The following is a 25,708-nucleotide window of genomic DNA, read 5'->3' as shown; positions in this document are numbered from 1 at the left end:
AGAATATTGAACACTGACTATCTTTAGGTATTAAACAGATTTACGATTGTATTATCCAATAATTAATGGGATGATCGAAATATAATCATCATTTGAAATGTATCAGATTCGTGGATAATCGTCTTCTTCTAGTAAGCTGCTTAATAAGCTGGATAATCAGAAGATAATCACAGGATATGATTGTACAATACCGTCATTACAATGAAGACTCAACGTATTTATTTTGTAACTGATATGCTTACTTAGACACCCACTTCAAAAAAAAAAAAACTACGAACATTTGTCAGAAAATATAACGGGGTTTAAAAGACCCTTACATGAATTGAAACGACTGTTTCTATACTCAGCACGTAGCCACATAGCTCTAAAATGGAAGACTGCATTATCTGCAAAATATACTGCAGCCTCACTACTGATTTTTGCAGATACTGCAAATGGGACCCCTAAATAAAACATGGAAGAATCATTCTGAAACTGCAGTGACTTGTGTGTCCTCAAGTGACGACAGAATTAACTCATTTCCCTCGACTGGGGATGACTAAAGAAACCTCTACACATCAGGCACTGCCCACATTCATACTTTATTATTATTATTATCATTATTCAAAAGTTGAACGCTATTCATATGAAACAAGCCCACCTCGGGGGTCACTGACTTGAAAATCAAGCTCCCGAAGAATATGGTGTTCATTAAAGAAAAGTAACAGGAGGTAATAGTATTATTATTTTTATTTTTCTGAAGAGGAACCCTGTTCATATGGAACAAGCCCACCACAGGGGCCATTGACTTGAAAATCAAGCTCCCAAAGAATATGGTGTTCATTAAAGAAAGGTAACAGGAGGTAATAGTATTATTTTTATTATTCTGAAGAGGAACCCTGTTTATATGGAACAAGGCCACCACAGGGGCCATTGACTTCATTCAAATTCAAGCTTCCAAAGAATATTATGGTGTTCATTATAAAGAAGTAACAGAACGTAAAGGGAAATACAGAAAGAGATGGCATATTGAAAATGAAAAATAGATTAACAAATTAAGTAAATAGATAAAAAATATGAGGTGGTTATTAAAGGACAAGGAGAATCGCATTAGGGCAGTAATGCATTGCAACAAACTCTGCATGAAGACAAGAAGTAGCCCTTTCGCTCAACAACACAAAATTATCTTTCAGAACTTCCCAGAGGGCAAAAGAATGGACAGCGGTTCATTTTCACTAATCGAAAGGAAAGCGAGTTCCTTCCACCATCTCACCAACAAAGAACAATCAACAGCTGACGTCAGACTCTCTCTCTCTCTCTCTCTCTCTCTCTCTCTCTCTCTCTCTCTCTCTCTCTCTCTCTCTCTCTCTCTCTCTCTCTCTCTCGCCCCCTGCTAATGAGGATCGCCGGAAAAACAAAAAAATCATTACCCCTGATTGAGAGAGAGAGAGAGAGAGATCGAGTTCTGTTGATGAGAAAAGTCTATATTGCTTCGCGTTATTATGCAAGCGAGATTTAATTACATTCTTTTAGGAAGAAGTTTATACGAGACTCTGGTGGAAATGTAATAAGTCCACCCAACCCTCCCCACCTCGAAAGTTTCTGGAAGAAATAAGACATCCAATTTGCTTTCAATCACTTCCGATTTCACGGGAATAGTTTGCGGTAACCGTTGGAGTTTGTGGATTTGATAAACCGTAAGTTGATGTTGATGAAGCAATTATTTCTCGACGAATCCAATCGCTTTCAATCTTGGGATCGCCAAATGTCTAATTATTATATTGCACGTCATTTGCAAAACTGCAAATGACTAATGTCCTGATGTCTTTGTAATCTGAAGATGTGTTGGCAGTGCACGAAAGTGTTCGGTATATAGTCTTTCTAGTCCGTTGTCTAGATTTTCTGTCAGTTATAAAATAATTACAGATTATAAAATAATTATTTTCTTAGTTAATCCAGTTGCTTTATTATGATTATTATCATTCGTTGTCACAGTCTGCGTTAAGTTTTGCACTTTTCAATATGTTATCAAAGATATTTTCCTTGCAAATTAATCATTTACTTGCATTTTTATCTATTTATTTATTTTTCCGTTTTTAATAAGTAATCCCTTCTTTCTGCATTTCCCATTCTGTTACTTCATCCTAATGAACACCATAATATTCTTTGGAAGCTTGAGTTTCAATTCAGTGGCCCCTATTGGTGGGCTTGTTCCATATGAATAGGGTTCAGCTTCTGAATAATCTTCATCTGACAATCTTTGCTACAATCGCTTTCATTCAGATCAATTTAAGCTTTACATTTGTGTACGCAAAAAATGAATAACTTGCTGAGAAGATTGTAGCTCGCAATGTAATTATAAAAACGATATAAACAAGTACAAAATGCGCGTATAATCAAGGCCACCGAAAACAGATCTATCTTTCGGTGGTCACGGTATAATGCTGTATGAGGCGCGGGCCCGTGGAACTTTAACCATGGCCTGGTGGTGACCTATCCCATATCATTGCCAGAAGTACGATTGTGGCTAACTTTAACCTTAAATAAAATCAAAACTAGTGAGGCTAGAGGGCTGCAATTTGGTATGTTTGATGATTGAGGTGGATGATCAACACACTAATTTGCAGTCCTCTAACATCAGTAGCTTTTAAGATCTGAGGGCGGACGGACAGACGAAGCCGGCACAATAGTTTTCTTTTACAGAAAGCTAAAACCTAAAATTTCAGTATCTGTCTCATACTATTCAGTATTCTTTCAGTAATAGTTTCAATTAGTAATAAATTGGGCATGAAGTTTATTTTTGAGGAGGAACTCCCGAAAAGTCCAGTTTCATTGAACTTCTGCGATTTTAGTTCATATTTCATGTCATAGAATGAGGGATAGAATAGCGAGAGAGAGAGAGAGAGAGAGACAGAGAGACAGAGAGAATGGTATATTTTGACAAGACAAGCAATTTTAGTATTAGCAGTGTGTGTGTGGATGAGAGAGAGAGAGAGAGAGAGAGAGAGAGAGAGAGAGAGAGAGAGAGAGAGAGAGAGAGAGAGAGAATGGTATATTTTGATAAGACAAGCAATGTTAATATTAGTAGTGTGTGTGTGTGTGTGTGTGTGAGAGAGAGAGAGAGAGAGAGAGAGAGAGAGAGAGAGAGAGAGAGAGAGAGAGAGAGAGCGGGGGTGGGTGGGATTTCAAAGACAATCATTGTTACACAAAAAACAGAGTGAGAGAGAGAGAGAGAGAGATCCTCTCCGTCAGTGTGCTATAATGCTGGGAAATACATTATAGACATTATCATCTAGCAACAATTCTTTCAAAAAAAAAAAAATCCGTGAAAAGTATTCGATGCGCTGAGCTACATAACCAGATAATTCCATTATTTTTCCTCTCGGCTTTCAAACCCAGGAAAAAAAAGGTAAGTTATGACTGGTATTTATAATCACGATTTTTAGACGAAAATAAATTGTTCTCACTGGAATTATTGTTTCACGGTAAGGGAGACGAGACTTCCATTGGGCAGAAATCTGAAGATAAATGAAATGATTTTTATGTATCCTTGCTCTCGTTGAATATAGCTGAATACAGTTTTAGACCAAAGGTCAAGCACTGGGACCTATGAGGTCATTCCGCGCTGAAAAGGAAATTGAGAGTAAAAGTTCAAAAGGTGGACTAGAGGAAGACTTCAGTTACACTATGAAACAATTGTCAGGAGAGGTTTTAGAAAGATGGAAGAGTGAGTATGTGAAAGGAGGTACAGTAAAAACGAAAGGGGGATGCAGCTAGGGGCCTAAGGAAGGGACGCTGCAAAGAACATTAAGTAATGCCTACAGTGCACCGCATGGGGTGCATTGACGGCACTACACTCCTACACGGATCCTTGCTATCGAGGTCAATATCTTCTTTAAAAGATATGCGAAAATCAGATACCTTTTGTGATTACACTAATTAGGAAATAGATTTTGTATTCAGTACACATAAACGTACACACAAACACACACACACATACACATACACACACACATACAAGGGCACACCGGTTGCACGCACTCCAATTTTCTAGACTTCACAGCGTGGTAGTCCTGACTGCGAGCCATAACTGCACCTCAAGTGGCGCACTGTAGGCATTACTTCAGGTTCTTTGCATCGTCCCTTCCTTAGCCCCCTAGCTGCTGCAACCCCTTCCATTAATTTTACTGCACCTCCGTTCACATACTCTCTCTTCCATCTTTACTTTCCTAAACCCTCCCACAATTGTTTCATAGTGCAACTGAGAAGTCTTCCTCCTGTTACACCTTTAAAACCATTTTACTCTCAATTTCCTTTCAGCATTGAAAGACCTCCTAGGTGTCCCAGTGTTGGCCTTTGTATTACATTCCCTGAGTTAAATCCATGTCCAAAACACAACCTTTGCTTCTGTGCGTGAGCATTTTTCAAAAAATATTTTCCCCAAAATACATTCCACACATCGAAACTTCATGTGGTGATGACTTTGCCTGGTTCAGTCACTACTAATATTTCATGTATTTCTCTGACGTTAATGAGCTGCTTTTTACATCGAGGATCCTCGTATATTCATTCTTCTTTCAACCATTGTTCATTTTCCAACAAAGCACATGATAAAAAAGGTCATTTTATAAAATGATAAAGAATTTATCACTCAGTAAATAATAGAACGATATATACGTAATTTTTTAAACATGCGCCTTTTTTCGCCATTTCGAAAAAGGCGAATGAGGTTATTGGTTTATCTAGGTAAATAATACAAGGTCACTTTTCTTGCCCACAGATGATGTTGAAGTCAGTGGAGAATTTAGAGAGAATTTTATATAGGCGGGAGTCAAAGTCAGAAGATTTAGAGAATTTTATATAGGCTGGGTTCAAAAATCAGAAAATTTTAGAGAAATGTTATATAGGTTGTAGTCAAGTCACAAGGCTTAGAGGGAATTTTGTATAGCCTGTAGTCAAGTCAGAAGATTTAGGAGAATTTATATAGGCCGTAGTCAAGTTAGAAGATTTAGAGAGAATTTTATATAGGCTGTAGTCAAATTCAGAAAATTCAGAGAGAATTTTATATAGGCTGGATTCAAGTCAGAAAATTCAGAGAGAATATTTATATACTTGTAGTTAAGTCAGAAGATTTAGAGAGAATTTTATATAGGCTGTAGTCAAATCAGAAGATTTAGAGAGAATTTTGTATTGGCTGTAGTCAAGTCAGATAATCTAGAGATGATTTTATATAGGCTGTAGTCAAGTCAGAAAATTCAGAGATAATTTTAAATAGGCTGGATTCAAGTTAGAAGATTTAGAGAGAATTTGATATAGGCTGTAGTCAAGTCAGACAATTTAGAGAGAATTTTATATAGGCTGGATTCAAGTCAGAAGATTTAGAGAGAATTTTATAGGCTGGAATCAAGCCAGAAAATATAGAGAGAGAATATAATAAGCTGCAGCCAAATCGATCAGATGAAACGATACTCATAAACGGCAAGATTCACGCGCCAGTGAAATGACTGGTCGCAGAAAACGCGCCAAGAGACCCATTAAATCAAAATTTCACCCAACGTCACATCCGTTTGAAGTCGGGACGTCACAAACGCACGAATTCACGAGATCATTACCGACCTGCAGTTGCACGAGTCGGGTTTTTTCTTCTTCTTATTTTTTTATTTTTGAGAACGAAAAAAAATGTCAAGGCCAACCGTTTCTAATTGCCAGCGCTCCCGCAAAAATGCCTTCTGCTCGAAAATTTAAAATAATGGTAAAAAAACGCGAATACTTGAACCTTTATGTTCTCCAATTCCGGGAATAATGAGAGGGCGAGAGAGGCTTCCATTTTATTTTTCTTCTTATTTTTTTATTATGGAAATCGTTTTGAAGAAGTGAAAAAGAGCCGGGATGGCTTTTTTGGAAATCGGTCTGAGGATGGAGGTCGTTCGCGCTGCTGAAATTTCGAACGAAGTAGAAGACGGGCGTTGGGAAATTATTAATGTTTTTGAAAAAATTCCAGAAAAAATTTATATATTTCAAGGTCTTCATCGAGGCTTCAAGTTTATTTATGAGTTCAGAAACTGTTTTGGGAAATGTTTGGGGCAATATTTTTTGCTTTATTGCAAATATTTAATTATTTAAGGCAATATTGTTTCTTTGTGTTTAACTAAATGTTAAGGGCAGTGTTGCTTTCTGCAAATATTTAGCTAAATGTTTATGACAATTGTCTGCTTATGCAAATATTTAACTCATTATTTAATGCAATATTGTTTGTTTGAAAATATTGCCCTAAATATTAAGGGAAATATTTTTCGTGTTGTGCAAATATTTAGCTAAATGTTAAGGGCAATATTGCTTTGTGCAAATATTGACCTAAATATTATGGGCAATATTGTTTGCTTTTGCAAATATTTAGCTAAATGTTAAAGGCAATATTTTTTGTTTTGTGCAAATATTTAGCTAAATATTAAGGACAATATTGTTTGCTTTATGCAAACATTTAAATAAATGTTATGGGTAATACTGTTTGCTTTGTGCAAATATTTAAATAAAATGTTAAGGGCAATATTGTTTGTTTTGTGCAAAATATTTAGCTAAATGTTGAGGGCAATATTGTTTGTTTTGTGCAGATATTAACCTAAATATTAAGCACAATATTGTTTGCTCTATGCAAATATTTAGCTGAATGTTAAGGGCAATATTGTTTGTTTTGTGCAAATATTGACCTAAATAATAAGAAAATATTGTTTGTTCAGTGCAAATATTAAACTTAATGTTAAGGAAATATTATATCCCTCGTGAAATATTCAACTAAATGACCAGGACAAAATTGTTTTGAATAATAAATGAAAATGAATGAATCATTAATCTTAAATTTTATGATGGCTTAGTTCATCATCACATTTATAAACTCACATAAACACCCAGGAATTACTGAAATATTGCACTGCACGATGGAGAGAATATTAATTAATATCTTTATTGAAATTTCAGATCATTTATGGTTTCGTTCAATTTCTCAGTTAGGTGAATGCAAAATATGTACCTTAGGTATTTGCATAAGCTTCAGGCCACTTGGCATGAAGTGGCATTTTGCATTTGCTGTGTAATGTAACTGTTATATAAAGCCTTTTACCAATTTCCCATGAGTTTTTCACTTGCCATGAACTAGATACGCCCAGTATCAAAAATGAGTTTCATTGCAAATCACGAAAGAGTGAGTGAATGCTAATCCTTGTTGATCCGTTTTTGTTGCAATATTTGTGATCAGTTGAGTGCCTTGTTTCGGGAGGGAAGGCATTTAGGCTGTAAAAGAAAAACATTTTAGCTGGCCATTTGAAATCCCATTTCGCTTCTCTTTGGTTTACTAAAAGAAAACTATTGAGATGGCTTTATCTGTCCGTCCGCACTTTTTCTGTCCGCCTCAGACCTGAAAACTGGCTAGAGGCCAGGACTGCAAATTGGTATGTTGCTCATCCACTCTCCAGTCATCAAACATACCAAACTGCAGCCCCTCTAGCCTCTGTAGTTTTGATTTTATTTAAGGTTAAAGTTAGCCATGATCGTGCAAGAAATAGCAGCGCTGTAGGGATAGGCCACCACGGGGCCGTGGCTGAAATTTTCATGGGCCATGGCTCATACAGCATTACAGAAAACTCGATTTTTACTTGTTTATATCATGCTAGCTGAATTTCATCTTTATCTTTGTCAAAATGCTGAATTAGCCACTTAATGCATCTTTTCTCCAGCCCTCCTCTATATCTTCTACCTATACTCAGGTTCCACCTAAACCCTCTCTTCACTCCATCCTCCCACTTACACATTTACCACATGCCCTCACCATCTCAGTAGTCACTAACAATAATGTATAATATATATTTACTACTGCTTTCATGCGTAGAAAGAGAACGGTTATGTTTTTCATATGAGGCCTCTCCTTTCTGTTTTAGACTTTACTTACATTTTTATCTATTTATTTATTGATTTGTGAAATTACTTTTTCTTTCAGATATCTGACTTTATATATTTCGTATTACTCAAGTTACTTCCTTCAAAATGAACACCATATTCGTTGGAAGCTTGAATTTCAAGTCAATGGCCCCTTTGTGGGCATGTTCCTTCTGAATAATAATAATAATAATAATAATAATAATATAATAATAATTCCCTTCACTCCTTTACTTTCTTCACTTTTACTCCCTCTACTCCCTTTATTCCTTCACTCCCTTTATTCCTTCACTCCTTTTACTCCTTCATTCTCTTTCCAACCTTCACTCCTTTATTCCTTCACTCCTTCTGCTCCTTTACTCCCTTCATTCTCTCTCCCTTTATTCCCTTCACCATTTTACTCCTTCGCGCCCTATTCATTCCCCCCTTCACTCCCTTTTCTCTTCACTCCCTTTATTCCCTTTTCATTCTTCACTCCTTTGCTCAGCCTTCACTCCCTTTGCTCCCTTTACTCTCGCCCTTCATCTCCTTTACTCCCTTCACTCCCCCTTCATCTCCTTTACTCCCGTCACACCCTTTCATCCCCCTTCATCTCCTTACTCCCCTTTACTCCCCTTCATCTCCTTTGTCCCTTCACCCATTCACTCCGCCTTCATCTCCTTTTACTCCCTTTAATCCCCTTCACTCCTTTACTCCCTTTGCTCCCCTTCATCTCCTTTTACTCCCTTTACTCCTTTCACTCCCTTTACTGCCTATACTCACCGTCACCTCTTTACTCCCTTCATTCTCTTTACCCCCTTTATCCTTTACCCTTCACTCCCCCTTTACCGTCTTTACTCCCTTCACTTCCTTCACTCCCTTTAATCCCCCGTCATCTCCTTTACCCCTTCATTCCTTTTACTCCCTTACTCCCCACTTTATCTCCTTTATTCTTCACTACCTTTACTGTCTTTACTCTCTTCACTTCCTGCACTGCCTTTACTCCCTTCACTCCCTTCACTCCCTTATCCCGAACCCTCGCTGATGTCCGAAGTTAGTTTGACGACTCGGACTCCCGCAGTTTGAGCAAGTTGGTTTCAGGCAAAGTTAGAATGCGTATCTGCTTACAGAGGAGAGATCGTTTGCTCAAAAAAAAAGTGAAAATGCCCCGAAGTTTCTTCGGCGCAATCGAGTCTTCTGTCAAGCGTATAATTAAGACCACCGAAAATAGATCGATCTCTCGGTGGTCTCGATTTCGTGCTGTATGAGCCGCGGCCCATGAAACTTTAACCATGCTGCTGACATATTAAGTATCATCGATATTTAACCAGTAACTCAACAAAACTGACGCTTTCCACAGTTACCAGTGAAACAAAGCACTGAAACAGTCAACATAAATTGTGCCAACAGTTAATTTCTTTAACTGTAGCTTGACTGACACATATTTAGTATTATCGATATTTAATCAGTACCTCGAGAAATGGGGAATATTGCCCGCAGGAAATATTTCAGGTAATGGGGTCCATTTTAGATGCAAAACTTCTCTATATATGTGTTTGGCTGCAAAACATCATTACACATCAAGCTATAGATTTAGTTTATTTATACATTTATTAATTACTAATATATTTATTTGTTTGTTTATTTTGTGTGTGTTTAGTGTGAACGCAGCTCCACGCTCAAACGTTGCTGCAAAATTCTCCATTTGTGCTTAATACAAACTTCATTAAATATTAAAGTACAGATTTAGTTTTATTTTGTATTAATTAATTCCTTAATTTATTTGTTTTATTTATTTATTTATTTATCTATTTATTTATTTATCCATTCATTTATTTTTTTTATTTCGTGTGGTTGTTTTGCCCAAAGTATGAGGACGTTTACCAGAGCAAAATATACCCCACTGGGCCTTTTAACTAATCAACTCCCGCAGGAAAAATCCACTGTTTCGGCTTTGAAAAAGCACCGGAATTTCAATAGCCATTATGTTGGCCCAAACGAGCGACAATATTACGACGTAGCGCTCCGTAAATGACGGCTCCACCTGACAGGTGAGTGACGTCATTGCTCCAACGGACAATCTTCTTCTTTTCGCCGTACTTCCATCTTCGTTATTATCAGCACTATCAACGTCGACATAATCATTATTATTATTATTATTATTATTATTATGAACGTAGACATCATCATCATCATTATTATTATTATTGTTATTATTATTATTATTATTATTATTATTATTATTATTATTATTATTATTATTATTATTATTCGAAGGCAAGTTTTGTTGAATAAATGGCTCCGTTTTGCGAATTGATTTTATACTGAGTTTTCTCAATTCTTCCCTAATAATTCGCTTTTCCTGCACATCAATATAAGTCAATAATTGGCCAACGTTCATATTTCGATGGAGGAAACAGCGTCTTTCTTTTACAGCAGAAATTCTTATTTTAAAGCATTACAGCAGGTAACTGAAACCTGGGATGTGATTCCGTAGATTTTCTTGGTGGTATTTTCGATGGTATTTCGTTTTTTCTTTTTCTGACGTCTGTCTGGTATTTGGCGGTATATATAGGGGGTCTCAGATCAGGTCGATTCTTCGGCGCAGTCGAGTTTCTGTGCATCGTATGATCAAGGCCACCGAAAACAGATCTATCTTTCGGTGGTCTCGGTATAAATGCCAGTATGAGTCGCTGCCCGTGAATCTTTAACCACGGGCCGGTGGTGGCCTATCCTATACCGTTGCCAGAAGCACGATCATGGCTAACTTTAACTTAAATAAAATTAAAACTAGTGAGGCTAGAGGGCTGCAATTTGTGGTGTGTCTGATGATTGGAGGGTGGATGATCAACATAGCAATTTGCAGCCTCTAGCCTCAGTAGTTTTAAGATCTGAGGCGGACAGAAAAAGTGCGGACAGAATAAAGTGCGGACGGACAAACAAAGCCGGCGCAATAGTTTTATTTTACAGAAAACTAAAACAGTATCATGGCTCCTCAGCAGTTTTTATTTTGTTTAAGTTAGAGTTATCCATAACTGTGCATCTGGCAACGGTACAGGATAAGTCACCAACCAGGCCGTGGTTGAAGTTTCACGGGCCGCGACTCATACAGCATTATACCGAGACCACCGAAAGATAGATCCATTTTCAGCGGCCTGGATTATACGCTGTAGCGGCTGTACAGAAAACTCAATCGCGCCGAAAAAAACTTGGGCACATTTTTACTTGTATATATCTATCAATTTCTTAATTTATTTTCTTCTTTTTAGTAAGTGATCTCTTCTTTCTGTATTCCATTTTATAGCTTCAATCTCTCTCGGAATCTTATATGGGTCCTTACACGCTCAGACGGGCTCCTACTTCAAAGGCCTCGCCTAACCTATAATGCTCTAGGCGACCTCCTTTGGATCCAAGGCATTTCCTGGACAAAGGAATTCGCTTGGCTTAGCTGAACCCTCTCGTCCACACGACACCCCATTCGCTGTTACTGTCACGTCAAAGACTTCTATAACATGGGAGGAGAGAGAGAGAGAGAGAGAGAGAGAGAGAGAGAGAGAGAGAGAGAGAGAGAGAGAGAGAGAGAAGTGGGGGGAGCGTTTGAGATGGAATGGAAGAAAAGAGAGAGAGTGAGTTTGAGATGGAATGGAAGAGGAGCGAGAGATTGAAGAGAAAGGGAGAGAGAGAGAGAGAGAGAGAGAGAGAGAGAGACCTTACCTTGACCTTACAGACCTTACAATTCGTTCTGGTTGCCCCAGGTCCCCAGTGTGAGGCACCTTTGATGTCTACCAGAGAGTTGCTAACCATCTTCCGGTATATTTTTGCATCTTCCAGTCTTGGATGGTCTGGGATGCATCTTAGATATTTGTCGAGCTTATTCTTAAACACATCTGCGCTCACTCTGTTATGTTCCTCAGATGAGCTGGTAGCGCATTGAATAGACGCTGCATTATCGATGCTGGTGCGTGGTGGATTAATGTCCTGTGTGCTTTCCTTAATTTTCCCTGGTATAGTTTTGGCACTATTAATCTACCTCTGCTTGCTCTTTTTGATATTTTTAGTTCCATGAGAGAGAGAGAGAGAGAGATCAAAATGACGACGGAGACAGAGAGAGAGAGAGAGAGAGAGAGAGAGAGAGAGAGAGAGAGAGAGAGAGAGAGAGAGAGAGAGAGATCAAAATGACGACGGAGACAGACAGACAGAGCGAGAGAGAGAGAAACAGAGAGGGAGCGACAGAGAGAGAGAGAGAGAGGGGGACCCTCCTGATAAATGGATGCTGTTGACTAGACAAGACATTTTACTGATGTTTAGGGGTTGAATAATGGCTTTCGTCCCACGCTTGCTGATGGAAATAAATATGGATGGCAAATGTTGCAAAGGGCAAAGGGACCAGATGTTGATATATTTCTGCAGTCGAGAAAGACGCAAATAGAAGTCTACTTTGCGAGATTTAGTGAAATGAATAACGATGACGGCGGTGGTTTAAATGGACTGGTAAACATTTATGTAGACGGGAAATTCGCGTTCAGGCCAAATATCTGAATTAAAAAGGGTTAAATATATTCTATTATATTTAAGTTTTACTTCGATTTTCTCGAAGTAATTTTTGTACATGAACATGGAATAACTTTATGCTACCGTGTGGGATGCTATGCTTATTCATTTGTCTGTACGTTCGTGGCATTGTATGGTATATGGGAAAACTGTAATCCTGTTTTTCTTTAAATCCAATAATAATAATAATAATAATAATAATAATAATAATAATAATAATAATAATAATAATATACAACAGTCTTTAAATTATCACTACATTTATGTAAGTGTTTGGTATATGGAAACAAATATAATAAAATTTCTATTGTATATGTTTATATGCAGTTTTCGTAATAAATAGATAATAATCGACTAGGTATATGAAAAATGAATTATTATTATTATTATTATTATTATTATTATTATTAAATATGACCTCGGTTCATATGAACAAGCCCACCACAGGGGCCACTGACTTGAAATTCAAGCTTCCAAAGAGTATGGTGTTCATTAGATAGAAGCAACATAAGAAGAGAGCACTATTACAAATTAAATAAATAATAATAATAATAATAATAATAATAATAATAATAATAATAATAATAATAGTAATAATAATAATAATAATAATAATAATAATAATAATAATAATAATAATAATAATAATAATAAAGGAAATCTTTGCATCAAACGAGAAACGAAAATAGTTAAAGACGACATATTCTCTCTCTCTCTCTCCCTCTCTCTCTCTCTCTCTCTCACAATAATAATAATAATAATAATAATAATAATAATAATAATAATAATAATAATAATAATAATATACATAAAAATATTACATCAAATGTGAGAAACGAAAATAGTTAAACAAAGACGACATGTTCTCTCTCTCTCTCTCTCTCTCTCTCTCTCTCTCTCTCTCTCTCTCTCTCGGAATATGAATTCAGTTCCAAAGGCACACAACCGTGTAAAGCGAATTCACTTCATGGTCCATCCGATGGAATTTGAAGGGCGAGATTCGAAATCCGGAATGCGATTAGTTATATGTCGTTGCTACATTCACCAGGAACGCGATTCTCTCCCTCCCGAGACTGAGTGGAAATTTCCATTATTATTATTATTATTATTATTATTATTATTATTATTATTATTATTATTATTATTGAAAAGATGAACCCTACTCATTTGGAACACGCCCACAGGGGCCTTTAACTTGAAATTCAAGCTCCTAAGAATATGGTGTTCAAACTGAGGGTATTTCTCTATTATTATTATTATTATTATTATTATTATTATTATTATTATTATTATTATTATTATTATTATTAAAAAGACCAACCTTGTTCATACGGAACAAGCTCACCACAGGGGCCTTTGACTTGAAATTAAAGCTTCCAGACTGTGTGTTCAAACTTAGTGGCATTTTCCATTATTATTATTATTATTATTATTATTATTATTATTATTATTATTATTATTATTATTATTATTATTATTCAGAAGATGAGCCCTACTCATATGGAACAAGCTCACCACAGGGGCCACTGACTTGAAATTCAAGCTTCCGCAGAATATGGTGCTCATTAGAAAGAAGTAACAGAAGATAATGGGAAATGCTGAAAGAAAGAAGAGATTACTATTAAAAGAGAAAGCAAAATTAACAAGGTAATAAATAGATAAAAATATAAGTAAATCATTAAAATACAAGGAGAATTATATTAAGGAGTATGAATTAAGAAGCTTCCTCATGAGAACTATATGAATTAAGGAATCTTGAGCTGAAATGACTGATGATTTTATTTCCTGCATGATATATATATATATATATATATATATATATATATATATATATATATATATATATATATATATATATATATATATATATATATATATATATATATATTATATATATATATATATATATATATATATATATATATATATATATATATATATTGACTGTTATTTCATATCACCGTGATTCATCACAATCAGAAAGCTACAAACGTCCTTTGAATTCAATTCATCTGCACTCCCGGAAGTAATATATTTTCTATATATTTATGAAGGGAATTTTTAGTTGATAATAAGTCCACCGTCCCGTGGGGTCGTCCGTCGCTGGTCTGACCCCACGGGACGGTGGACTTATTATCAACTAAAAAATTCTTCGGTAACATATGAAAATATATTACTTCCTAGGTAGAGTGAATTGATATTAAAGGACGTTTGTAGCTTTCTGATTATATATATTATATATATATATATATATATATATATATATATATATATATATATATATATATATATATATATCATCTTGTGGCCTTTGGAGACAAAGATATTGTAATGTTTGAATTATGGTTTCATTCCATAAAGAGTTTTCTGTTCACATGATAAGAGATTTAGATTGTTTTTGTGTTAGCAAACATATGCTGTACATGCCTACATGTTGCAGAATTTGTATGGTAAATTTTGATATTGTCTGTTAGTTCAGGTTTGCACGAAAAATTATGAAGTAAAAAATGCCCTGAAGTTTCTTCAGCGCAATCGAGTTTGCTGAAACTCTCAGCCGGCCGTGTGGTGGCCTGCGTTATAAGCTAACTTTAACCTTAAATAAAATAAAAAACTACGGAGGCTAGAGGGCTGGAATTTGGTATGTTTGCTGATTGGAGGGTGGATGATCAACATATAATTTGCAGCCCTCTAGCCTCAGTAGTTTTTAACATCTGAGGCAAACAGAAAAAGTGCAGACAGAAAAAGTGTGGACGGACAGACAAAGCCATCTCAATAGTTTTTTTACAGAAAACTAAAAGAAGTTCTGTGCAATTGTGAGTTGGGAATAATATGATTATATCCAGAGTTGAAGCCTCATGCAAGTCTTAAACGGCGATGACTTTAAAGATACTTAAATAGATATATCATTTGAAATAGTCACTTAGCTCTTTCAGAATCTCGGAAGGAAATATCAAATGAATATGATTCAAATTCTCATTCTACGTTTTCATTTTCATTTCCCTTTCACATTTTAATGACCTTGTGTACTCTTCATAAATCTCTCTCTCTCTCTCTCTCTCTTTTTAGTGTCTTCTATCAGAACATCTGATGAAGTTCGTTTGACTAATTCGATGGTTTTTGGTTTCATCATCGAAAATTGGTCTTGTCAAAAACAGTATTGTTTCGAATATTACTGGGAATCATTATATGACCGATAAGGAAGTGGGAGCTTTGAAGGTTTTAGTTTTTTATTTATTATATAAGTTATGGAGGTTCATTCCAACATACCTAATTTTAGTTTTCTGTAAAATAAAACTGTTGTGCCAAGCTTTGTCTGTCCGTCCGCACTTTTTCTGGCTGCCCTCAGATCTTAAAAACTACTGACGCTAGAGGGCTGCATATTGTCATGCTGAGTATCTACCTCAATCATCAAACATACCAAATTGCAGCCCTCAGCCTCAGTCGTTTTATTTTATTTAAGGTTAAAGTTAGCCATAATCGTGCGTCTGGCAACGATATAGGCCAGGCCACCACCGGCCCGTGTTTAAAGTTCAATGGGCTTATACAGCATTATACCGAGCCCACTGAAAAAAGATCTATTTTCGGTGGCCTTGATTATACGCTGTACAAAAAATCGATTGCGCCGAAGAGACTTCGGCGCACTTTTTTACTTGTTTATTTGATATATGTAAATATTGGCCAATCAGCTTTACAGGCGACTTTGTGGCTCGGTGAAATAGGAGATTCATATCTGGGCTTTCCTGACCTGATGACGAATCACAAACCGTCATAAAAAGCGTCCAAAAAACAGCCGAGGCAATGAACAACTGAATGGGACATGGTGGCTGTTGCAATACAAGAGAATTGGTGGATGAATACTTTATCAATAGGGTTGCGGGGACGAAGTAATAAACGCGGATTAGAGCAGGAACGGTACTCCTTTTTTAGTTTTTGTGTAAAAGATAACTGTTGTGCCGGCTTTGTCTGTCCGTCCGCACTTTTTCTGTCCGCCCCTCAGATCTTAAAAAACGACTGAGGCTAGAGGGCTGCAAATTGGTATGTTGATCATCCACTGTCCAATCATCAAACATACCAAATTGCAGCCCTCTCTAGCCTCAGTAGGTTTTATTTTATGTAAGATGAAAGTTAGCCATAATCGTGCGTCTGGCAACGATATAGGCCAGGCCACCACCCGGCCGTAGGTAAAGTTTTCATGGGTCGCGGCTCATGCAGCATTATACGAGACCACCCCAAGAGGGATCTATTTTCGGTGGCCTTGATTATACGCTGTACAGAAAACTTGGTAGTATTTTTTACTTGTTTTCTTTTCCTCCGTGGAACATTTGCCGTCTGACCTAACGACCTCGTTCGTGAAAACGACCCCATATCCAATACGATTCTCAACTTGCAATATCCGACGGCAGCCAGTTCCATATTTCTGCTTTTGACCTTTCTATGTGACCGATAAAAAAAAATGGGAAAAAATATTATTTCTTGAGCTGGAGAAAAAAGGGAACAGAGAATTCGTTCGCCGCTCTCTCCGGGGGAAAGTAATAAAATTGTGATTCTGGAGAAAATTACGAATGCCTCGCTCTCTCTCTCTCTCTCTCTCTCTCTCTCTCTCTCTCTCTCTCTCTCTCTCTCTCTCTTTATTTATCTACATGTTCCCTTCTTCACCACAAAAATCTATCTCTGAAACAATTCTTACATGTTGGCCTAAGAACCACCCCTCCACACTCTCTCTCTCTCTCTCTCTCTCTCTCTCTCTCTCTCTCTCTCTCTCTCTCTCTCTCTCTCTCTCTCTCTCCATATTTCTCTTCACCACAACCATCTATCTCAGTGGAAGTAGAAGTTACAGAGATGGATTAAAAAATCTCTCTCTCTCTCTCTCTCTCTCTCTCTCTCTCTCTCTCTCTCTCTCTCTCTCTCTCTCTCTCTCTCTCCAGTTTAATTAATAGTCTTCTCCATTGGTTTTCAATAGTTCCAACTCTCTCTCCCTCTCGATCCTTTCTGGTTGCTGAGACACTGACGAGTCGAAGTGGAGTATATATCAGAATTATGTCTTCATGTTAGCTTATGTTGGTTTCTGTAGTGATGAAACACAGCCTCTCTGTTGAGGATATCATGCAACTGAAACTTCTAGAGTTCAAGCGAAGATGCAGTGCATTACTGCACTAATACAATTTTCCATGTATTTTTATCATTTACTTGCATTTTTTTTTCTACTTATTAATTTGTTAATTTATTTTTTTTATTTTTCAATAAGGGATCTCTTCTTTTGTACTTTTCCAATATCTTCTGTTTCGTCTTTTAATGAGCACCATTTCCTTTGGAAGCTTGAATTTTAGGTCAATGGCTCCTTGTTGGTGGGCTTGTTCATATGGATAGGTTCATCTTCTGAATAATAATAATAATAATAATAATAATAATAATAATAATAATAATAATAATAATAATAATAATAATAATAATAATAATAATTTTTGAATTTTCAAATCAGCTTGAATTTCCCTGTGGCCTTGTTCCATATGAATAGGGTTCATAATAATAAAATAATAATAATAATAATACCTTGACTTCAGTGGTACTATAAAATGTCTCCTGGGCATAAGGGTGTTTCATTTCCATCTGTCCTTCCTTTCTTGTCACTGGAAAGACAAGGTTGGCACCACTCTCCCTGAACTTTGAGGAGGAACTATTTAGTTCAATGGGGATTTTATCAATTAAAGTGGAAGAGAGAGAGAGAGAGAGAGAGAGAGAGAGAGAGAGAGAGAGAGAGAGAGAGAATTTCAACCTAGCTTTGTAACTATTGTTTCCACAGTGATAGATGGTTGTGGTGAAGAGAAGTGTAGATAACTAGAGAGAGAGAGAGAGAGAGAGAGAGAGAGAGAGAGAGGGGGATGATGGGATTTTTCAAAACAAATTGTAACTATTACTTCCACAGAGATAGATGTTTGTGGTGAAGAGAATATGTAGATAAATAACGAGAGAGAGAGAGAGAGAGAGAGAGAACTATTACTTCCACAGAGATAGAGAGAAGAGAGAGAGAGAGAGAGAGAGAGAGAGAGAGAGAGAGAGAGAGAGAGAGAAGGAATCTATTCTATCTATCGTCGTAAAATCTTAAAGAAAACTTTAGCTTTTCAAAGACAGGTAATGAAAATCAAAACAATAAGTTTTTAGTTTTCTGTAAAAGAAAACTATTGCGCCGGCTTTGTCTGTCCGTCCGCACTTTATTCTGTACGCACTTTTTCAGTCTTCTCTCAGATCTTAAAAACTTGGGGCTGCAATGGTGATCATCCACCTCAATCATCAAACATACCAAATTGCAGCCCTCTAGCCTCAGTAGTTTTTATTTTATTTAAGGTTAAATTTAGCCATATTCGTGCTTCTGGCAACGATAAATGATAGGCCACCATCGGGCCATGCTTAAAGTTTTATGGGCCGCGGCTCATACAACATCACACCGAAAACCACCGAAAGATAGATCTATTTTCGGCGGCCTTGATTATACGCTGTAGCGGCTGTACAGAGAACCGAAGAAACTCGGCGCATTTTTCACTTGTTTTCTCTTCCCTCCATTAAATTAACTCCCAGGAGAACTCTCGTTCATGACCCAGAGCTTTGTCGTGCGAGATGAAAGAGCAGAATTTCATAATGCTTAATCAAGGCTCCCATTCGTCTTCTCCTGACGCAGTTATTAGTTTCATTATGCCTTGTGCTTCGCCCGGCAATGGTTCTGCTCCGGGCACAAAGACTTCCTTCTCCTTGTCTGTTGATGCTACATTGCTTGCTTTAGAGAGTTTCTGATAAAGCTACATTTCAGGAAGACAAAGTTCAGGGGTTTTAGTCAAAGGTTTTGTAGGGAAATTTTTGTAAGGTGCTTTGATTAAAGTGACGCTAGGAGGATAATGCGTTTTACTTTGTCACTTCACTTATTGGGCTTGGAACTTCACCTGTTGGACTTGGAACTTCACCTGTTGGACTTGGAACTGTTCACCAATGTTAGTCTTGGGGCTTCACCTGTTGGGCTTGGAACTTCACCTATTGGACTTGGAATTTCGCCTATTGGACTTGGAACTTCACCTGTTGGACTTGGAACTTCACCTGTTGGACTTGGAACTGTTCACCTATTGGACTTGGAACTTCACCTGTTGGACTTGGAACTTCACCTGATGGACTTGGAACCTTCACCTATTTGAATTGGAACTTGACCCATTGGACTTGGAAAGGGACATCTGCGCCAGTTCATTTAACTTACCTCTTCTCTTGAACTCTCTCTCTTCTCTCTCTCTCTCTCTCTCTCTCTCTCTCTCTCTCTCTCTCTCTCTATATATATATATATATATATATATATATATATATATATATTGGACTTGAACTTATATTGAATATATACCTATATATATACTTGGAAATGTATATATATACATATACATATATATACACACACACACACATATATATATATATATATATATATATATATATATATATATATATATATATATATATGTATACTATATACATATATATATATATACACACACACACACATATATATATATATATATATATATATATATATATATATATATATATATATAAAATGTATATTTACATACATACATAAACCTGTCCTTCCATGTCGACTTTTCTTTCATTCCATTTTGGGAAACCTCATTTTTTCCTTTGATAAACCCGTCAGACTTCCGTTCACACCTCGCCCCGATATTGTATTCCTTATTTATTGCCCTCAGTGACTCTGAGGACGGCCGAATTTCCGTTCACTTGGGCTGAAAGGCCTTGTCAGCCCTGGGAGATATATATATGTACCCGATCGTCTCGGGAGTTGGGTGGGAAAATAGAAAGGTTCATTTCTCTTACTTTTGCTGCAGAATGAATGCGTTGGCCTAAAGCTTTATTTCAGTTGTTCGGGATTATTATTATTATTATTATTATTATTATTATTATTATTATTATTATTATTATTATTATTATTATTATTATTATTATTATTATTAGTCAGATGATGAACCCTTTCATATGGAACAATCCCACCATTATTATTATTATTATTATTATTATTATTATTATTATTATTATTATTATTATTATTATTATTATTATATTATTAATATTAGTGAAATCCATAATCATGTCAGTGGAAATGTAAGTTAAATTATATATATATATATATATATATATATATATATATATATATATATATATATATATATATATGTGTGTGTGTATATGTATATGTATATGTATATATATGCATATATATATATATATTTATATATTTATATATATATACATCTACACTAACAATATATTATATATGTTTATATTCAACATCTAATTAACAAAATTAATAACATAATAATAATAATAATAATAATAATAATAATAATAATAATAATAATAAATAATAATAATAATAATAATAAGTGGATTTTACCTTTTTACTGATTAAGCATTTGCCTTGAATATAAAAGGGTAATATTTTACTCTACGATTTTGGTGCTCAATCTCTGCCAACCTCATAAATATAACGAAATCTGTGACTTCATACGACATAATGAACACAAAACTAGCTGCAAATGCACTTCGGCAAATCTGTAACCATTTGTTGCATTGCAACAAAATCATTCGTCATCAACATGATCCACAGTGATTACGAAATAACCCGAATATAAAATGTATTACAGTTTATTTTTTTTTTTTTTTGAAACGACCAATTGCTTTTATCAGAACGCGAGAGGCGGAAGTGACTAATGGCTTCTGTTTGTTGTCTATCAATCAAACGATTAAGAGATAAACAAAAATTGAGTCAGGTGAATACAAAAATGGATCATTTTCTGAAATTTAAAAGTTGCGAATGAGTTTTTTTTTTTTTTGCTATTTTTTCCCCTTCCCCACCGGTATTGCCATTTCGAAAATGAAGTGACTGATGGCTGATTCAGTTTGGGGTATTTAGCTTTGTATTGACAAAATTGATGATGGCGAGAATATTGCGTAGCTATTTTTATGGTGTACACAAACACACACATATACACATACACACACGCAGCACTTATGTATATATATGTGTGTGTGTGTGTTTATATATATATACATATTAAAATGTAAATTTCTGACTCTTCTTGATCTTGCAAGACCTGGAGTTCCATCCTGATGTGAGTCAGAAATTTATTTCACACGTGATTGTGTGTTGATTATTTATATATACATCTATATATATATATATATATATATACTGTATATATATATATATATATATATATATATATATATATATATATATATACATACATACATACATACTTCAACATCCAATTGCCAATACCCTATTTATGTAAGCACAAATATCCAAAGATAAAATATTGAAACCTGATTGACAGATTTTCAAACGCAAATTCGACCATTTTTCCCAGGTTTGATCACTTATTCACTCTCTGAAGAATTTGAAATGAATATTTTTATAGGACTTATTCGGCAAAATCACAGAATATTATGTTCGCTTGTTCATCAATGGTCGCTCGAAATCAGTTTCCAATATCCTCTATTGAAGCTTTCAGTTTCCATTAATTTCATCACGTGAATATATGGCGATTTTTCCGCGAAATGTCATGAACATGGGATGAATTCACCTCTCTCTCTCTCTCTCTCTCTCTCTCTCTCTCTCTCTCTCTCTCTCTCTCTCTCTCTCTCTCTCTCTCTCTCTCTCTCTCATCAATTTTATTACATGGACATATGTTGATTTTTCCGCGATATCTCATGTATATAGGATGAGTTCACCTCTCTCTCTCTCTCTCTCTCTCTCTCTCTCTCTCTCTCTCTCTCTCTCTCTCTCTCTCTCTCTCTCATCAATTTTTATTACATGGACATATGTTGATTTTTCATGATATCTCATGTATATAGGACGAGTTCTCTCTCTCTCTCTCTCTCTCTCTCTCTCTCTCTCTCTCTCTCTCTCTCTCTCTCTCTCTCTCTCTCTCTCATCAATGTCATCACGTTAATATATGTCGACTATTCCCCTGGTATGTCATGTATATAGGATGAGTTCACCTCTCTCTCTCTCTCTCTCTCTCTCTCTCTCTCTCTCTCTCTCTCTCTCTCTCTCTCTCAAATTTCATCACGTAAGTATATGTCGATTACTCCTGGTAAGTCGTGTATATAGGTGAGTTCACCTCTCTCTCTCTCTCATGAATATATCTCTCTCTCTCTCTCTCTCTCTCTCTCTCTCTCTCTCTCTCTCTCTCATCAGTTTTCTACTCTCTCTCTCTCTCTTATTCTCTGATTGCATTCCGTATATTAGGAATCCCATACCTTATATATATATATATATATATATATATATATATATATATATATATATATATATATATATATATATATATATATATATATATATATATATATATATATATATATATATATATATATATATGTGTGTGTGTGTATATATGTATATATATATGTATATATATATGTATATGTATATATATATATATATATGTATGTATATATAAAGTACTCCTGCAGAGATTCTGTAAAAAAAAAAACATTCATAAAAACAAGAGCAACTTACATCTGAAGTGTAAAATTCTCCTTAAAATAAGAAAAAAACACCATCCTATTCAATCCGTTTTTTTAATAATTTTTTTATTTTTTTACCACCACTCATCGAGCATTCAAAGAAAAACAGGAAATCCATAAACAAAAATAAATCATTTATAAAGGAGAGGGAACGAGAAGAAGAAAAGAATATTTTCTATTTTTTTTCTATTTTATTTTTTTTTTTTTTATTTCTGACTCGAGCGCAGGTGTTCTCACCCAGCGCACGATTCTGTCAGATAGGAGGCCGACCTGGAATGAAAATGAAGAAGGCTGGTTTTCTGATGAACGCCACTGCGACTGGAACTGGCAACACAGCCACCACCAGTTACGCAAGGTCCATTACCATAGTAAATAGTCCCGAACGCTGTCTTGTAATATTTATGAACTTGTTCTGTAGCCTACAGTAAATGGAAAGGGTTTTTTTTTTGTAGATTAGAATTCAAATAAAATCATGATTAGATTCCCTTGTAGAGTTCCTGAAGAATTACGAATACATCAGAGCAATAAAATTCATTCAAAATATTTATGTTTCTTTACGTAATTTTTTCAAAGTGGGCTAAAATATGATTATGTACTTTGTAAACGTATAGAAATGGGCCCTTTTACCTGATAACTCATAAAGGAATTTGTAATTCCTTCAGTACTCACTCATTCCTGTGCAACACATTGATCTTATATATTTCAGCAACTGAATGCTTTAACGCTTTCATCTACAAGGCCTCATGAATTTACATTAAAGCGATTTATCATGTTTCTCATTCTAGTGATAAAATATTGATGAGTATTTCCAGGTTACTCAAAGGTTGATAGAATTTATAAATAAGTGGAAGGTCAGTTCATACGCTTCTGTTATAGGTTTATAAGTCATGGCTGTTTCCATTAATTTAGTTAAAATCCACATCGGTTCTCTTGACGTCAATAGAGAGAGAGAGAGAGAGAGAGAGAGAGAGAGAGAGAGAGAGAAAGAAGGTAATGCATTACATGAATGATCATTACTCCACCGATATTTAGCACCTCATAAAAATTCGTAAGACTCTCTCTCTCTCTCTCTCTCTCTCTCTCTCTCTCTCTCTCTCTCTCTCTCTCTCTCTCACACACACACACACACACACACACACACACACACACACACTACACAAAACTACACATGCAATCTACGGCAAATAATATAGCTAAGCACTCCTTTCCAGTATTGCAGTAATCTCTCTCTCTCTCTCTCTCTCTCTCTCTCTCTCTCTCTCTCTCTCTCTCTCTCTCTCTCTCTCTCTCTCTCTCTCTCTCTGTGGGCCATCACCGTGAACTCAGTCGTCTTATAAATATATTATAAACTTCCTAAGTTACTGCTCCTAATAACAGGAGGTGGTTCCCTTTGCAACCCACATTAGATACTTGGAGCGAGTGGTTCCGCGTCACTTCTCTAGTAATGTCGTCCACTGTGGCTCTTTTAGGGTGCTTAGTGGACTGTTATTTGGTGTTCTTGAAGGGCCCTTTCCTTCCACAGGGTCCTATCTTGGCTCCTACGGGTCCTTAAAGATGAGATTTAGAAGGGCGTGGGAGACGTAGACGAAATTGGAACTTCTGAGTTGCTATGTTTTGGTTTTCTGTAAAAGAAAACTGTTGTGCCGTCTTTGTCTGTTTTCTGTCCTCCTCAGATCTTAAACACTACTAGGCTAGACGGCTGCAAATTGGTTTGCTGATCATCCACCCTCCAGTCATCAAACATACCAAATTGCAGCCCTCTAGTCTCTGTAGTTTTTTTTTATTTTATTTAAGGTTAAAGTTAACCATAATCGTGCTTCTGGCAACGATATAGGTAGGCCACCACCGGTCCGTGGTTAAAGTTTCATGTGCCGCGGCTCATACACCATTATACCGAGACTATCAGAAGGTAGATCAATTTTCAGTAGCCTTGATTATACGCTGTGGCGGCTGTACAGAAAACTCGAATGCGCCGGAAATGCCTCAGTAGTTTTTAAGATCTGAGGGCGGACAGAATAAAGTGCGGACGGACAGACAAAGCCGGCACAATAGTTTTCTTTTACAGAAAACTGCAAATTTGAGAAACCCGACTTGTTTTTTTTTTTTTTTTTTTGTTTTATCTAGTATTTTAGCTTTCGACCAAAGTTATCATGAATATCTGCTTGATGCAAAACCCCCATTTTCATGAGTTGTGTCCATCACTTGCGTATTAAATAGGCCCATTATACAAAGCTTTAGTATTATGGCAAATACTTATGATTTATTAGAAATATATATATATATATATATATATATATATATATATATATATATATATATATATATATTTATATACTGTATATGTTTATATACATATGTGTATGTTTATATATATGTGTGTGTGTGTATCTTATGTATGCCTTCATCCAAATTCATCACTGAATCTTGATTAAACGTCAACGTAAAATCCTCCGTCTATATGGGATACTTTCAAAATCTTACCACCCTTCATAAGCCGAGCGTTTCCTAAGAAAAAAAAATCCGAGTATTTTTCTCTCTCTGAAATTGATAAAGTCTTCCCTCCCCCTAAAACTTCTTTAATGAAAAACTTGTTAGGGAGTTATCTAACCAAAGTTTGCTGTCATATGGTGAATGGTTAATACGTGCCTAGCATTCGGCTCTCGTAGGGAATGGTGCCGAGGAATTATTT

This window comes from Macrobrachium rosenbergii, chromosome 1, assembly GCF_040412425.1.
Source record: "Macrobrachium rosenbergii isolate ZJJX-2024 chromosome 1, ASM4041242v1, whole genome shotgun sequence".
In the NCBI taxonomy this organism is placed as follows: Eukaryota; Metazoa; Arthropoda; class Malacostraca; order Decapoda; family Palaemonidae; genus Macrobrachium; species Macrobrachium rosenbergii.
The sequence above is the reverse complement of the archived record's forward strand: the minus strand, read 5'-3'. Positions refer to the sequence as shown.